This window comes from Callorhinus ursinus, unplaced genomic scaffold, assembly GCF_003265705.2.
Source record: "Callorhinus ursinus isolate GAN/ISIS: 27379988/994484 unplaced genomic scaffold, GSC_fseal_2.0 scaffold22, whole genome shotgun sequence".
NCBI classification, from domain to species: Eukaryota; Metazoa; Chordata; class Mammalia; order Carnivora; family Otariidae; genus Callorhinus; species Callorhinus ursinus.
This window is the reverse complement of record NW_027397084.1, coordinates 20,764,019-20,780,577: the sequence shown is the minus strand read 5'-3', so window position 1 is coordinate 20,780,577 and position 16,559 is coordinate 20,764,019. Positions and strand designations below refer to the sequence as shown.

The following is a 16,559-nucleotide window of genomic DNA, read 5'->3' as shown; positions in this document are numbered from 1 at the left end:
GAAAAGAAAAGAAAAGAAAAGAAAAGAAAAGAAAAGAAAAGAAACCACCAGAAAAAAATAAATTTGCAAACTACAATTTTAAACCCAGGAAAAAATTCTATATCAATTCCAACAAAATCAATACATTAAAGAATTTATTCCTGAGGAAATTATCAGTGTGTTTAAGTTTCTCAAATCTAAAGGAAATAGCTACATCCATAACCAAGACAAGAACTTATGAAAAAAAAAACCTAATGATATGACTATAAAACATGTGAACATGAAAAAATATATAAATAAAAATAAAAATCAGTTATTGAAATAAAAAAATGCATCAGTAAGTGAGATAAACTGTAGAGGGGGTTCAGTAAAGAAAGCTTCAAGTGGACATTTAATAGACATTCTATAAGAAAGAATATAGGAAATGATGAAAAGACAATATTCAAATACATACTATCTGGAATGTCTCTTAAAATAAGAAAGATTCGAGTTCTTAAACTGAAAAGACACATGAAAGGAAGTATGAATAAAGAGAAACAAACATTAAAAAGTAAAAAATATGAAGTAAATGAGAAAATATTAATGGCAACTAGAGAGAAAATTTAAACTTTTTTATGAACAATTACAATAGATTACTAAAGACTTCCTTTTTTTAATATTTTATTTATTTATGTGAGAAGGAGAGAGAGAGAGCACGAGCGGCAGGGAGGGGCAGAGGGAGAGGGAAAAGTAGACTCCCAGCTGATCCTGAAATCATGAGCCGAACTGAAGGCAGACACTTCACCGACTGAGCCACCCAGGCGCCCCTAAAGACTTCTTATATTTAAATTAGTTTCCAAAATTAAAATATCACTTTAATTCTTAGGGAAAATAAATTATATATTTTCTAAGACCTAAAGAAATATATAAAAATATTTTAGGCATACAAATACAAATGTATATCTCCTCTGAAACTGTTGCTGAAAGTATGTATCAGCTAAAGCATAAGTGATCAAAGAGAGAATGGTTAGCAAATACTTAATAACATGATTTTACATCTAATTTTAAATAGTAATGACCAATTTGCAGATGAGTTAAGAAAAACACATCTAAGATACTACAAAACAATAACAAATCGGATCCAGGAATACATTTCAGAGAAAACTAAGACATGCTAAGTTCCTTGTTTTGATCTGGGAAAGGATAGATACAATAAACATCTTTGGTTGTAAAAAATATTTAAGGTAAGTTATTAAAGAAGAAAACCATCATGGGAAAAAGTATATATTAATATATATCTTTCAGTTAAAGATGAGAGGAAAATAATACACAAAGAAACATTGTAAGCAAAATACAAAGTGGCATTTGGAAATGATTAAATATATTATCACAGTAATTTTTAATAAATTAATAATACATATTAAAAACACATATTGAGTTTTTAAAAGAAACTATGATCTATATCACTCTTAGAATTATTAGAAAAAGACTCTAATAGAAAGTTTTTTTATATAATAAATGAAGACAGCTGGTACAATAATGTTGGTATACTTCAAATGATTTTTAAGGCATAAAAAAACTGTGAAGGACAAACAGGAATGATAGTTATTGAAAGAAAGAGAACAAAAGCCTCCAAAACATTTTTTAAATAAACTTGTGTGCATCTAACCTCATAGGATCAAAAAAAAATAAGCGGAAACTGATGGAAATTAACAAGAACAAAAAAATTTAAGGATATAGAATGTGAAAAACACATTCTATAAAAAAAGCTTGCAGCATTAGAGATAAAAATGAAACACACACACACAAACACAGGCGGAGAGGCACAAGCAGAACCTATACTCCCTTTTATTACCTTTTCTTCAATGTCCCATAGTGTCCATTCTGCTGTATTCTATTGGATGAAATAGTTATAAAGTTCAGTCACTGTTCAGACAGAGGGAATATAGATATCTCTAGATGGAGGCAAACCAATGTCACAGAAGAGCTTCTTGCAAAAAATCTTCTGAAATAGAATATATATTGGCATGGCCATTAAATGGTTTTCAATATGTTTGACATTTGAGAATTACGTTCCTTAAACATTAGTCTGAGCCCTCAGTTCATCTGGACTTAACTCTACAGAGGTGCATAGTGTGTGTCTGTGTGTGTTAAAGTGTTTGTGTTTATACATGGTGCCATGAACATAACTTGCTTAATTTTTCTAAACCCATCCCAGCTTATCTTGGATAGGAAGTGTTAATATTAACTACATTAGTAAGGATCATAAAAAATCATAATTAGAAATTTCCAATGTGAATTTAAACTTCTTTCTCTCTCTTTGAAATTAAAAAATTACTTAGATCATATTGTTCCCTTGGCTTATCTGATCTTTCACATAATACTGTTTAGAGGAAAATGAGAAAGCCAAGATAGGACCTTAAAAAAAATATGTGAATATCCAGTCTGAACAAAAAGAAAAAAAGTAAAATTTGAGCAATAACTTATACAGAAATTTACAGGTTTACACTGTAACAAATTTTAGTGCCTTATTATTTTATTCATTGCAGAAATTGGCTTGTAAGTGTCAACTACAGTTTCATTTAAAACTGTGGTCACAACATTAATATCTCCACAGGAAGAATATTAGATCATCATATTGATTTTTATCTTGCAACATAGCTCACCATTGTACGTATGTTCCATTTGTTTCTAAGTTATATTAATTACCCTATTTATTGTGCAAAAATGTTGCTCTTATGAAGTACTCTGGTGACCTAAGAGTCCATTTGCTAGGCTTAATGTTAATATCAATTAAACCCCAGTTTTAGCCAGAAAGCTCAGAGAGATCTCAGAAATGCATACTAGAAGGCCTTAGGCTCTCGCTTGAACAAATGCAACAAAACTACAGTATGTACATTTCAAGGTAGTATTGCCAGAGGATTATTTCCTACAAGGTAATTTATTTTTCCTAGGAAATGTTTTTCAGTCACAATCATTACAGTTAAATCAATGATTAACTATCCTGTGACTATTTTCTCAAATAACCTTGACAGAGAGTTCTTTTGAAATCAAGGTTCTTTTTAACCTTGAGTGGCTTCTGAAATACAACTGCCAAAATGAGCTAAGATGGATGTAGGGACATAGCATGTTGATAGATCCTCATAAATGCAGATGTTCTTTTTGTTGACAGACATTTTTATTATCTCTTTGCTTCCTGTTTTCTCATTGCCTTTACCTTAAAATGTACCTTTGTTTTACCTCTTTAGGGTTTTCTGTGCCATCCTCTTGCTTTGCATGCGTCAAAATTACAGTACAAAACATGTTTATGTACTCTAGCTGCAGAGAAAGCCTTGGGATAACCACTACAGACCAGATAAACACGTATGTAACACCAAGTTCGAACCTCTCCAAAGGAGCAGGAAACTTTTTCTTGTCATTAGTCTAGCTCCAAGGCTTACTATTCTAAGTTGAAATTATAAAGACCTGATTACTACATTTTATGCCATTAAATTAGTCTTTAACATTTAGATAATTTATGATCTCATTTCCTTTTCCTTAAATTTAATCTCCTAATTGTTTAACAATCATCCTCTGCTACATGTTGGCCTATGGATGGTGGAAATGGATACAGTAAACCCACAAATGTCTGATTACTTAGTCCTTTTTGACTTGCTGATTTAGTTTCTACCTTCCTTTTATTTATTGAGTTTTGATAAAATTCATTTATAACTTCCAAAGAGTCTTTCTGTTTCCTTTACTGCAGCTACAATATGAAAGTAAATTAGATGAATATGAAACATAGCATCTCCCCATGACCAGAATAAGTAAAGGACTCTTCTGGATCTGTATTCTCTAATACAAAGTTCATTATCCTTATTTCAAAGATATTTGTATTGGACCCTAAGAATTTCTGTCTCATGACTCCTGTGATTTCAAAAAAGGTAAGACAATAGACTGGCATGTTTACATTTTAATCTGAAAATTATCTTGCGTTAATAAGGTTTTCTTTTAGTATATTAAAATGAGTTGAGAAGCATGCCTGAAGAGACCACACTGTGCACAGAATGAGCCAAATCATCCTATTTCATTCAATTAGATATGGTAAGAAAGATAAACATAACAAATGAGCCTGTGGAATATGCAAACAGCTTCAAGGAAAAAAAAAACAGGAATGAGAAAACTGCTAAATGTAAGCAAGCACTGGTACTTCGACAAAAGATTTAAGTGATTTTTCCTGCAGACATTAATAAAGTTATAATAAAGTTATTATCTAAAGAGTAGTATTAAATAGAGCGTCAAGCCATCAGCTTACTCCAAATGACATGAATATCTTTTCCCTGCTAGGTGTTTAAAAATCACTTTCATATCCTGAAGTGTCATTTTACTTAATGATTTATCTTTTATATATCTCCTTTTGACCCACTCATGCTTAGATTTTATTGATTTTAGTAGAAATAAAGTAGCATATATTTTTAGTGTAAAAGAAATAGAAAATAATAGAAAGATAATGTGTTATGCAGGATTTTACTGAAAGCTTGTTAAAAGCATATGGTGAAAGTGGAAATTGGAGGGGGAGACGAACCATGAGAGACTATGGACTCTGAAAAACAAACTGAGGGTTCTAGAAGGGAGGGGGCTGGGGGAATGGTTTAGCCTGGTGATGGGTATTAGAGAGGACATGTTCTGCATGGAGCACTGGGTGTTATACGCAAACAATGAATCATGGAACACTACATCAAAAACTAATGATGTAATGTATAGTGATTAATATAACATAATAATAATAAAAAAGCACACGGTGATTGGAACGAGACAAGGATGATCCATCTCCTAACTTCTACTCAACATAGTACTGAAAGTCTTAGCCAGAACAATTAGGCCAGAAAAAAAAAAAGGCATCCAAATTAAAAAGGAAAAAGTAAAATTATTTGTGGATGATATGATCTTATACATAGAAAATACTAAAGACACCACAGGATAAACTGCTAGAAATAATAATTAAATTTGATAATGTTTCAGGATGTAAAATCAACATACAAAAATCAGTTGTATTTTTATACACTAGCAATGAACTATCTGAAAGAGAAATCCAGAAAACAATCCCATTTAAAATACCATCAAAAACAATAAACTACTTAGGAATAAATTTAACCAAGAAGGTGAAAGACTTGGACAGTGCAAACTATAAGACATTGATGAAAGAAATTGAAGAAGACACAAATAAATGGAAAGATATTCCAAGTTCTTGGAATGCAGGAATTAATACTGTGAAAATTTCCATGCTACACAAAGCTATCTAGAATCAATGCAACTCCTACCCAAATTCTAATGGCAATTTTTTACAGAAATAGAAAAATCACCCTAAAATTTGTATGGAGCCAGAAGAGGTTCTGTAAAGCCAAAGCAACCTTGAGAAAGATGAGCAAAGCTGAAGGCATCACATTCCTGATTACAAACTGTACTACAAAGCTAGAGTAATCAAAACAATATGGTACTGAACAAATGTGTGTAATTTTCTGTGCCAGACTTTTGACTTTGTTTTCAAGCACTGTAATGTGGGATGAATGATTAGAAACAATAATATATTAGGGTCTCTATTTAACCCTTTCAGGACTGAACTGTATCTCCTTTTATTAATTTTTCCCTGTGTCGTGATAAATGTTTGCCAGCATTCAGTACCATGTTGGTCCAGATGTAGGTTTATAGGCTAATTTTTAGCTTATTTCTTGTACCTTGCAGCATGCTGTATGCATTCAGTCTCTAAGGGGTTTATTTTACAAACTGTACGCCTGTAAGGTTTATTAGCAATAAGAGAAAATTGAGCAAGTTTATACCATAATTTTGTAGAAAAAAAGAATCTTCTCAATTCCATATTTCATCCATGAGAAACCTGCAATATGGCAGTTTCAAGGAATAAATAAATAGGAAATGTAAAAAAAAACAAAAACAATATGGTACTGGCATAAAAACAGACACATAGATCAATGGAACAGAACAGATAGCCCAGAACTAAACACATGCACATATGGTCAATTAATTTACAATAAAGAAGCCAAGAATATGCAATGAGAAAAGGATAGTTTCCTCAATAAATGGTGTTAGGAAAACTAGACAGCCAAATGCAAAAGAATGAAACTTGACCCATATCCTATACCACACTCAAAAATCAACTCAAAATGGATTAAAGACTTAAATATAAGACCTGAAATCATGAAGATCCCAGGGGAAAAAAATCCTTGACATCGGTCTTGGTAATGATTTTTTTTGAGTAGATCACCAAAAGTGCAGGCAACAAAAACTAAAATAAGTAAGATGGACTACATCTAACAAAAGAGCTCCTGCACAGCAAAGAAACAATCAATACATTGAAAAAGTAATGTACAGAATTGAAGAAAATATTTTCAAACTACATACTGGATAATGGGTTTATCTTCAAAATGCATAAAAACTCATACAACTAATAGCAAAAAAGCAAATTATTTCATTTAAAAAATTCAGTAAAGGACCTGAGTAGATGTTTTTAAAGGAAGACATAAAAATGGCCAACAGGTTCATGAAAGGGTGCTCAGTCTCACTAATTATCATAGAAGTACAAATCAAAACCACAATGAGATACTACCACATACATACATCTATATGTATGTCAATTAATCCCGATAAATTTGTAAAAATTAAAAATATGGTGACCATGTTATCCAAAGACAAGCTGACGGCCCTTGATCAATTGTTAATCATTCTGCAGTCTTGCTCTATGATATCTGGTCATTCTAGCATCTCCTTGAAAATTCTGTTTTCTTCTCTTGATCTACAACTACAGTAGTCCCCAATCACTTTAAAATATTAGGAAGTCAGTGCAGGGCTTTTGTTGTTAATAGTGATAATATGCCTAACACATTATGTGTGTTCATATGTATTGATTTGATCACTGCATAACCACATTATGGCATATTTCTAGGTAATGCTCCTTGAGGTTTTCACACATTTCTTATGAAAATAATTTACTTTTACAGTTTCAATTCTTATTTTTGTGTAAATAGTTCCCAAGTGCATTTCACACATCATAGTTCCTAATCTTTTCTCTAATATCATATTTCTAGCTTTCCTTATTTATAATTGGTTGCAACAAAACTTTAATGTATTAAAAAATGAAATCCCCTTTCTTGGGTGGTTCAGTCAGTTAAGCAACCAACTCTTGATTTCAGCTCAGGTCATGGTCTCAGGGTTGTGAGATCGAGCCCCGCCTTGAGCCCCCTGTCCAGCTCCGCACTGGGCTCCACTCTCAGCAGGGAGGCTGCTTGATAGTCTCTCTCTCTCCCTCTCCCACTGCTCTTCCCCCTGCTTGTGTGCTCTTTCTCTCACATAAATAAATAAGTGAATAAATAAAATTTAAAAAATAAAAAATGAATTCCCCTTTAAATATGAACTTATTTATAATTTTCCTTTATCGTTTATAGAATTTCTAGTCTATTTAGAACTGCAACTTCAGAGTCGGCCAGAGGACCTGCAGAGGGCCCTCTTTGGCTGCTCTCTGGCCCCATCTCCCTTGGCGTCTGACTGTGCATTCAGTTCTGCACCATGGGGAAGTGGGACAATCAGGTGGCCTATATGAACCCAACAGCAATGGCCAGATCAAGGGGTCTAATCCAGTCTTCGGGGCCAACGATCCAAGATTATCTGAATCGACCAAGGCCTACCTGGAAAGAAATGAAAGAACAACTAGAAAAGAAAAAGAAAGGCTCCAAGGCCCTGGCTGAATTTGAAGAAAAAAATGAATGAGAACTGGAAGAAAGAACTAGAAGAACAGAGGGAGAAATTTTTAAGTGGAAGTGAGAGCTCATCCAAAAAAAGAGAAATAAAAAAGAAAAGAAGAAATCTGGTAGGTATTCATCTTCTTCTTCATCAAGCTCTGATTCTTCCAGCAGTTCTTCGGATTCTGAAGATGAGGATAAAAAACAAGGAAAAAGGAAAAAGAAGAACCGTTCACATAAACCTTCTGAAAGCTCCATGTCAGAAACTGAATCGGACAGTAAGGATAGTTTAAAAAAAACAAGAAGTCAAAGGATGCAACTGAGAAAGAAAAGGACATTAAAGGACTCAGCGAAAAGAAAGATGTATCCTGAAGATAAACCTTTATCATCTGAGTCCTTATCAGAATCAGATTACATTGAGGACGAAAAAACAAAAAAGAAAAAGAAGCATAAGAAACACGGTAAGAAGAAGAAAAAGAAGGCTGCTAGTTCAAGTCCTGACTCACCGTAACATTGAGAAAAATCAGAATTCCCTTAGAAAGAAAATGCAATGTCTAAGGAAATTTCAACTGTGAAAATTATGACATAATTACTAAAATGCATGAATTTTCTTGTTTTTAGAATTATTCTTGGACTATTCACTAGCCACTCGGATGCTCCTCTGTGAGAGGGCCATAATTGTTGCCTGCTGCTTGAACACCTGTTTTTTTCTCTTCCAGTGCTTAACAACTCTGGGAGATAATACATTGTAGTTGTGCTAGTGGTTAAGATATTTGGGGATAAAGTTAATATTTTTGGCTAGAAGTATCTAATGATAAATCAACAGAAATCAAATCTGGATACATCATTGAGATGTAATTAGCAATGACCAGATGATTCTAGTTAACATTTTTGAAATAGGCATCACATTGATATTTCAAAATCCTTACTCTGTAGATAAGTGTATTTTAATTTTTTCCCCTTATATACTTTTATTTACCTGGAGAAGGGGCTTTCGGGTCAGGGGGGTGGTTTGCTATCTCTTTAGCTAGCAGAATAGCGTGCCTTTTATCCTCACACATCCTATTTCTGTGGACATAGTAGCCATGCTCCATGGGGAGGTCAGAGCTGAGTATAGCAGTCTTGCCCCTAGACATCCTCAGACTCTGTCGTTTGCTGCTTTGAGTGAATCAGAGAAACAGCTCTTTGCAGCATGACAGAGCCCCAGAAGCTCTGGGATTTATCTCCACTTCAATAATACTGGATGTTTTTTAGCATTAGAATGTGTTATAACAGTTGAATTAGTTTTGACTACACTTTGGCTTTGGAGAAGAATCATTTCAAATAGACACTGGTACTTTTTGAACTTGATAGCTGAAGATTTAAAATGCATGTTTTATACTGTTAAGTTTTAACCAGTCAGGAAAGTTTTATGTAACCAGTAATACTTATTTTATTTTCGTATGAATTTTGTTTAGGCTGCAATGTTTAGCTTTTATTAACACCTTATTCTTGCTATCTTAAATTCCTTACTGTGTTTAATGGCATACTTGCCAAGATACTTAGCATGTAAACAAAGTGGGTTTTTGATTTTTTTTTTTTAAACAGCTTCATATCGAAGCTGAGACTTATCATAAACAAGTTGAGTGGCAGGCCTGATATGCTGTGTCTTGTTACATAAGGCTATTGCCAGAATCTTAGTAAATATTACATTTTAGAAATTTGTCTTTGTATATTCATAACAAATTATGACAAGTTAAGTGAAAATTACATTATTGCTCTTCCTGTGTCATATTTTACTAAGATTTTGTGCCTCATATCTACTGCTGAACTGTTTACTAGTAATGTTAAAAGGAATTGATAAATCATTTTCACTTTACATTTTTATATAATCAGGTAACATATAATTTGATGTACAATTTTGCCTGTTACAGAGGGTGTGTTAATTATAGTGGTATATGCACAAAACATTTTGGCATGACAAGAGGCTGAATAAATAGCTATTTTATTTAAAAATAAAAAAAAGAAAAAAAAAGAACTGCAACTTCAAATTTGTAGGACTGTATCCTTTCAATTATTTTTCTTTCTTTTCCATCATATGTTCTCAGTTTTTTTCAAATCCTCTTCATATTCAGTTCTTTTTCTACTTAGCTAATTTGGAAATCACAACCCATAGCCTTATGCTTAAACATTATGCACTTTGATTTCTTATATCTCTTAACATATATATAACCTGCAATCAGCAAAACCATTGTTTGGGTAATCCCTCAAAAACATCATGGAACCTTTTTACTATTTTTATATCTAATTGGGTCCATACTATGATCCATGCTGTCTTGAAGTCTTTTGTTGTTGTTAATGCCTAAGTGTTTCATCACCACTTCCAACTGATCTATCAAACTATGCTCTTCTTTCCCTTCTCACACAAAAAATCTTCAGTTCTGGTCTGGTTGTTGTCATTCTCCAGATAAAAACATGGTCTTTGATAATTTGTGCCCTTGTGTACAATGTCCCATATTTTCCTTACTAGAAGCTTATTTTCTGTCTATTCCCTTCTTACCTCTATCCAGTAAAATGTATCCAATAAAAATATAAGATGAGCCACAGATAAGAGCCACATATGTAACTTTGTATTTTAGAATAGCCACATTAAGCGAACCATGAAAGACTATGGACTCTGAGAAACAAACTGAGGGTTCTAGAGGGGAGGGGGGTGGGGGGATGGGTTAGCCTGGTGATGGGTATTAAAGAGGGCACATACTCATGGAGCACTGGGTGTTATATGCAAACAATGAATCATGGAACACTACATCAAAAACTCATGATGTAATGTATGGTGATTAACATAACATAATAAAAAAATAAAAAATAAAAAAACTAATTATGTAATGTATGGTGATTAACATAGCATAATAAAAAAGCAATTAAAATTCAACAGGTAAACCTTATTTCAATGTTATATTTGATTTTACCTAATATATCAAAAATATGTCTAGCTACATTTCAAGTCTTCCAATAAAAAGGGGCAGATAGCTACTGTGTTGGGCAGAGCAGGTCTAGAGTATGTAATTCTTCTCAATACCTTTCCTGACTAATTCTAGTCCAGCATTATTACTCTTTTCTTTTTTCTTCCTCACAATGTTCAAACTAAATACTTCAAAAATAGAGGAAAACAAGAGTTCAGAAGCAATGTACTAAAACTAACATTCTTGAATCCCATTCCCCTATTTTTGATGGACCTAGTGTTTAAATATTATGAGTCCTCAGTTTTGTTCTCTGAAATACATGTGCATAATTTAAAAAGTAATACTACCTCAAGCCTTATAACCAAACTCAGGAATCCACTCTCTAAATTCTTTTCACTCCTGGATCACACTCACCAGAGTCAACCACTCTCAGTTCTTTTAATCGTTTCTCTGTATTTTGAATAATATAATCTACAGACTTTTATGTTTTCATGTCCTTTATTATCTATTAATTTCCAAATATAGACAATGAAGATGTTGTATTCTTAAAACTACCCCCTTCTCATCCACACTTTAAAACTTTCTTTCTCCTCTTTCTCCCCAACTGCCCAGCATATTTATAGTACAGTTTCTAGTTGAATCAATACATTATTTGGACTGTGTAAATGGTATTCACACTAAGAAAATGTAATATATTTACATTCTATTTCTTGAACATCTCATAGTTTTTTCTAGAAGAAATAATCATGACATTCTTTTGTTTTCTTATTTGTCCTTAATCTGTGACTATTTTTTTCTCCAGTTTTACAGTCTGGCTGGGAGCCTCATAATCCCCACTCAAGGTGGCAAAACACATCAAATAATGTAACTTTTATTTTGTTCGAGTTATCTTTCCTCCTTGAGCATTCTCCCCTGCTGCTCCGGTCTGGATTGGATGTTGTCAAGATCAGCTTCACATACATCTTCTTGGGAGTCCCTTAAAGCTCTCTCTCCTGTGTTGGATCTCTTCATATAGTATGGATTTCTGGACCCTTTGTTGACTGTTTCCTATCTTGTTTAGAAAAGCATATAACCACTGTAGTATCCTGAACATATGTGTTTTGGTGATACATTAGGTTTGAGAACTTACATGCTGAAACATTTTATTTTCAGAAATAAGACATTGTAAAAGTGTATTTAGATATATACCCAAAATGGTGAGCAGATCCTGTCCTTAACCCAGCTCTATTCCCAAAATGCAGCACATTACAATTCTTATCTTCTGGGAGAGAGGGGCTAAAGGGAGGGAAGGTGGAATGGGGTGTGTGTGGAAAGGGCAGGTAACTTTTTCACAGAAGGGAGACAGATGATGATCCCATTGACCTTATTTTTCCTGGCCCATTTGGGAATTAATGAAACTAGTGCTGAATAAACTTGTATTTACTGGAATTCCTCCTCAGTCCTGACAGTCTAAATAGCCGTTGGACACAGAATCAACCCTTTTGACATTACTAACCAGAGCAGACAAAAACCATCATGTGAATCTAACCAGCACTTGGGCCTGGAGACATTTAGAGCGTGTAGTGAGAAAACAGTCTTCGTAGCAGCGAGATGTGAAGGCTTAACCCTACAATAACAACAACCTCAATGATAAATTTACTAGGTTTAAGTTTTTGAACCTTGCTTATTGTTATGGTGAGGATTACACTGCATTATCTTCACAACTGAATACTTTTGGGGGTTGATTATAATTTTGGCAATAATTTTCCCTCTGAAGTTTAAAACATCCATGTGTTGTTACCTAACTTCTAGAATTGCTGTTGAAATATCTGGTGATATTTCAGAGTGAAGATTGAAACTTACTTCTCTTAGCTTCAGTAAAGAATCACCCCTACCTCATTCCTACTTGATGTCGATGAGTCTGGAAACCTCACATTCAGCTTTGCAGAAAATAAAACTCCATTCTCCTGCTTGGATGGGAGATAGAAGGTTGTCTGCCTTCCTCGTTTTTGGAGAGAGTTGAAAGTTTAAGTATTTCCTGTACTTTATTTTCAATCATTTTTTTGTTTCCTTCCAACCTCTCACAGTCCTCACAATCCAAGTATTAGGTGATTTTGATTCATGAAACTTTCAAAATCTGCCTGATCTCAACTCGCTCCTGTACCGACAGATTTCAGCATCCCTTACTTTGATAATGTTAGCATTTATCAATCCACACTTCAACTTCTAAAATTGTGTTGGCTTCTCTTGTCTTTTGTGATTTCTTCCCATACTTTGTTCATTTTGCTTTTATTTATTTATACAGTTTTATACCATTATTGTGACTTCATTTGAACTTTTTGAGAAAACAATGAAGTCTCAGCTTCCTTAAGATGACAGCTACTTCAGAATTTGCAGACTAAATGAGACGTTTATTTGAAGCTCTTAATTCTGTTTTGTCACTTAGTTAACACTTTGTCTTTATGTTTTAACATATGAAATTGACTGAAATTACCTCTTCTCAAATCAGAGACTATAACCTCTCTTTATTTTGTCTATACCTTAAAGACTTGAATATACATAGAATATACTCAATAGTTATTAAAGATGTTTGTACCAAAAGTTCAAAATGGTCCATGATAATGTCATGAGACTGTGGCTTCTTTTCACACCGGTATATAAAGAAGTCCTTTGTCCATATAGTAAAGTGCAAGTTCTTTGCTCTCAGGTACAAAATCTAATCATAAATGACTACTTTAGCCAACATTAAAATAATAATTGATAGGATTTTTATTTTTACATAAAGATATAATCATAGCTTAATCAACGTAATATAAATGAGGTATATAAAAGGGAAAAATGAGCATTACTTTTTAATTTTAAAAAAAACAACTTTCAAATACCTGTTAGAATGTATGTTCCGTAAGGATAAGACTTTTTGTATGTTTTGTGTGTGTATGTTTCTATGTGTGTGCATGTGCATGTGTGTGTATATATATATGATATATATAATATCATATAAATCTATCAGTATTTGTTGAGTTCATTTAAATATGATGTGGTATTTTCTTTCTTTTTTTTTTTAAAGATTTTATTTATTTATTTGACATAGAGACAGCGAGAGAGGAAACACAAGCAGGGGGAGTGGAAAAGGGAGAAGCAGGCTTCCCGCTGATCAGTGAGCCTGATGCGGGGCTTGATCCCAGGACCCTGGGATCATGACCTGAGCCAAAGGCAGTCGCTTAACCAACTGAACCACCCAGGCACCCCTATGATGTGGTATTTTCAAATAATTTTGACAGGAGCAGTTTTTCTGTTCTATCTTAATCATTTATAACCCCACCTAGAACAGAGCCTTGCACATAGTACACGTCATAATTGGTGAAGAAACACTTATTAAGTGAATAAAGATATGTTGAAACAAGGCTAATGTTTTGGCTGATATATCTTCATTCAATGATAGTTTTAAATACATCAGTGATGAGTTATAAGGAGAGGAGAGAGAGATAGAGGGATAGAGGGTGAAGAGACAGAAGACAGTAGGAGGAGAGGGAGAAAACAGGAAAATAAAGTATGTTAATTGTGTTTGGTAACTCTTTTTCAAAGTGTGACCCCAAAATTTCAAGTGTTGGAAGTTAAAATATTCAAGGCCTTCAAAAGTTAATAAAACTGGGGCACCTGGGTGGCTCAGTCATTAGGCGTCTGCCTTCGGCGCAGGTCATGATCCCAGGGTCCTGGGATCGAGCCCCGCATCGGGCTCCCTGCTCAGCGGGAAGCCCGCTTCTCCCTCTCCCTCTCCCACTCCCCCTGCTTGTGTTCCCTCTCTCGCTGTCTCTCTCTGTCAAATAAATAAATAAAATCTTAAAAAAAAGTTAATAAAACTGACAGTACAAATTAACAAAGCAGCAATTGTTAAATTTTATATATCACAAATATGCACCTCTAATATGAATAATAATTTCTAAAACTATCCAAGTATTTGTCAATTGAAATAAAATTTCTAGCGATTACATCTCTAAGGTATTCAGGAAGTGCATTGTCATAGTCAGCTTAAGAGAACAATAGGTAACTTGCTCTGGAAAACTAAGTTAAATGACTTGAAAATGGCTATAATGATGAAAAAGACAGTCATGTTTTTCAATGTTTCTAGTCATCTAAAAAGCAACAACAAAAAGCCCTATTATTCATGAATTTTTTATTAAAAATGGCAATATTTCTAAATATTAATTTATATGTAATTTTAAATATGCATATGTGACAGCAAATATTATGCCTTAACTGTTTGCTGTTAAATTTTAAATTCCTCAAAATTTCCATTATCAAACTGGACAAAAAGCTACTTGGTGGGGTCTTCTCATTGGGAAAGTGGGAGTTGTCTTATACTTGAGGTATATTTAGGCATTTATGGTAATCCAACTTTAGAACACCCTATATTCCTATGTTTTCTGTAATGTTGCATTTATTAGTGGGGTGTTATCCACTAAGGTTAATTTAAATGTCATTTAGAAAACTGTGATAATAAAAGAGTGATAACCCTTATTCATGCTTTTTATTCAACATTTTGCTCCTTCTGGAATAAAGTATTAAATCTTTAAAAATGATTATACATATTTCCTTATCACTAGAATATTCTGTCATTGTATATTTCTAACAATGGTGGGAAGCAATATTTTAATGTATCAGAACACATCTGATTTGGATACTGCATATACGGGTTCATATTAATTTCTTTTTGCTGTTTAAACTTGAGATCCTGAAAATTGTTACACTTTAAAAAAAGATAAAAATATGAATGCTCTGATACCTTTATCTTCTGTATCTAGTCATTGTAAATGCTAAGTTTTTGCTCCAGATTTGTCTTAAGTAATATGTATAATATTCACATAATCTTAGACATTTATTTGTGTCAATTAGGTTTACAATCTGATAACTTTGGTCGATGAGTAAAAAAAAATTATAAAAGGTAAAATCTGATGTTTTTATTGTTTTGTTTATTTTTGTACTTTCAAGTTTTTATGTAAATTTCAGTTAGTTAACACACTGTGTAATATTAGTTTCAGTGTAGAATTTAGTGATTCATCCCTTACATAGAACATCCAGTGCTCATTACAAATGATGAAAATTAAATATCAAACTACCTGAGAAAATGTTATTTTCAGTCTGACTTCAGTCACAGGGCCTGGACAATCTGACGAAGAATTCTTTTTATAGTTTCTCATAACTATTACATTTAAAAAATAATAGGTCTATTCAAGAAAACACAAATCACTCTAGTTTTTTCTTGACAATGTGTCATGCTTATATTCTTATTTTTATTTTCTGAGGCGTGGAATTAAAGGCATTACTTCATGAAACCACAGAGAAGGAAGTTTGTCTGTGAGATTTCTTATCTTCTAAATCTTTGAAGTCACCTGAAATGATCTTCATTTCTACACAACTGGTCAGAATCTGTATGGTTTTTAGTTTACCTCCACTCCTTAATCATTAAGTAACTTAAAGACAGGGCTTTTTCTGGTTATCAATCCATTCATTGAATTTTATCACTGTGCATAGCACATACTTGGTGTTCAATAAATACTTAGTAAGTGACTCGGCAGATGAATAAAGGTGAAATTTATCAAGTTCTGTACATCAGAGTTTTGTGTATCATCTTTATTCATATATAAATAAAATTATGGTCCTTACCCACTGTGTTTACCCAGATCAGGTTTTCTTCACTAAGTGGTTAACAAGGAGGGCATAAAATGATCTAAATATTTTAATTTATATGCTGACAATGTGGGGTTTTTTTGGGGGGTCACCAAAATGAAAAAGCAAACAAACAATATGAAATTGCATATTTCATTTTGCAATATGAAAAAATATTAGTAAAATATATGATGATATTCTATATAAATAGATGGAATCTATTTTAGGCTAAATTCAATATATATCACAGTGTTCTAACCAGACCAAGCATAACTTACAA

The 16,559-nt window shown here is 33.1% G+C and overlaps 1 long non-coding RNA gene and 1 pseudogene across 1 annotated transcript in view; one reads left to right on the top strand and one right to left on the bottom strand.

The window, feature by feature from the left end:
- The window catches only part of LOC141374846 (uncharacterized), a 101,428-nt gene that overhangs the window by 26,754 nt on the left and 58,115 nt on the right, over positions 1–16,559 (bottom strand). The window contains exon 3 of the long non-coding RNA XR_012381991.1: positions 1,814–1,852. This is a non-coding gene — a long non-coding RNA (uncharacterized lncRNA). The remainder of the gene's footprint in view (positions 1–1,813; positions 1,853–16,559) is intronic.
- LOC112837978 (protein FAM133B pseudogene) lies at positions 7,494–8,220 on the top strand (annotated as a pseudogene).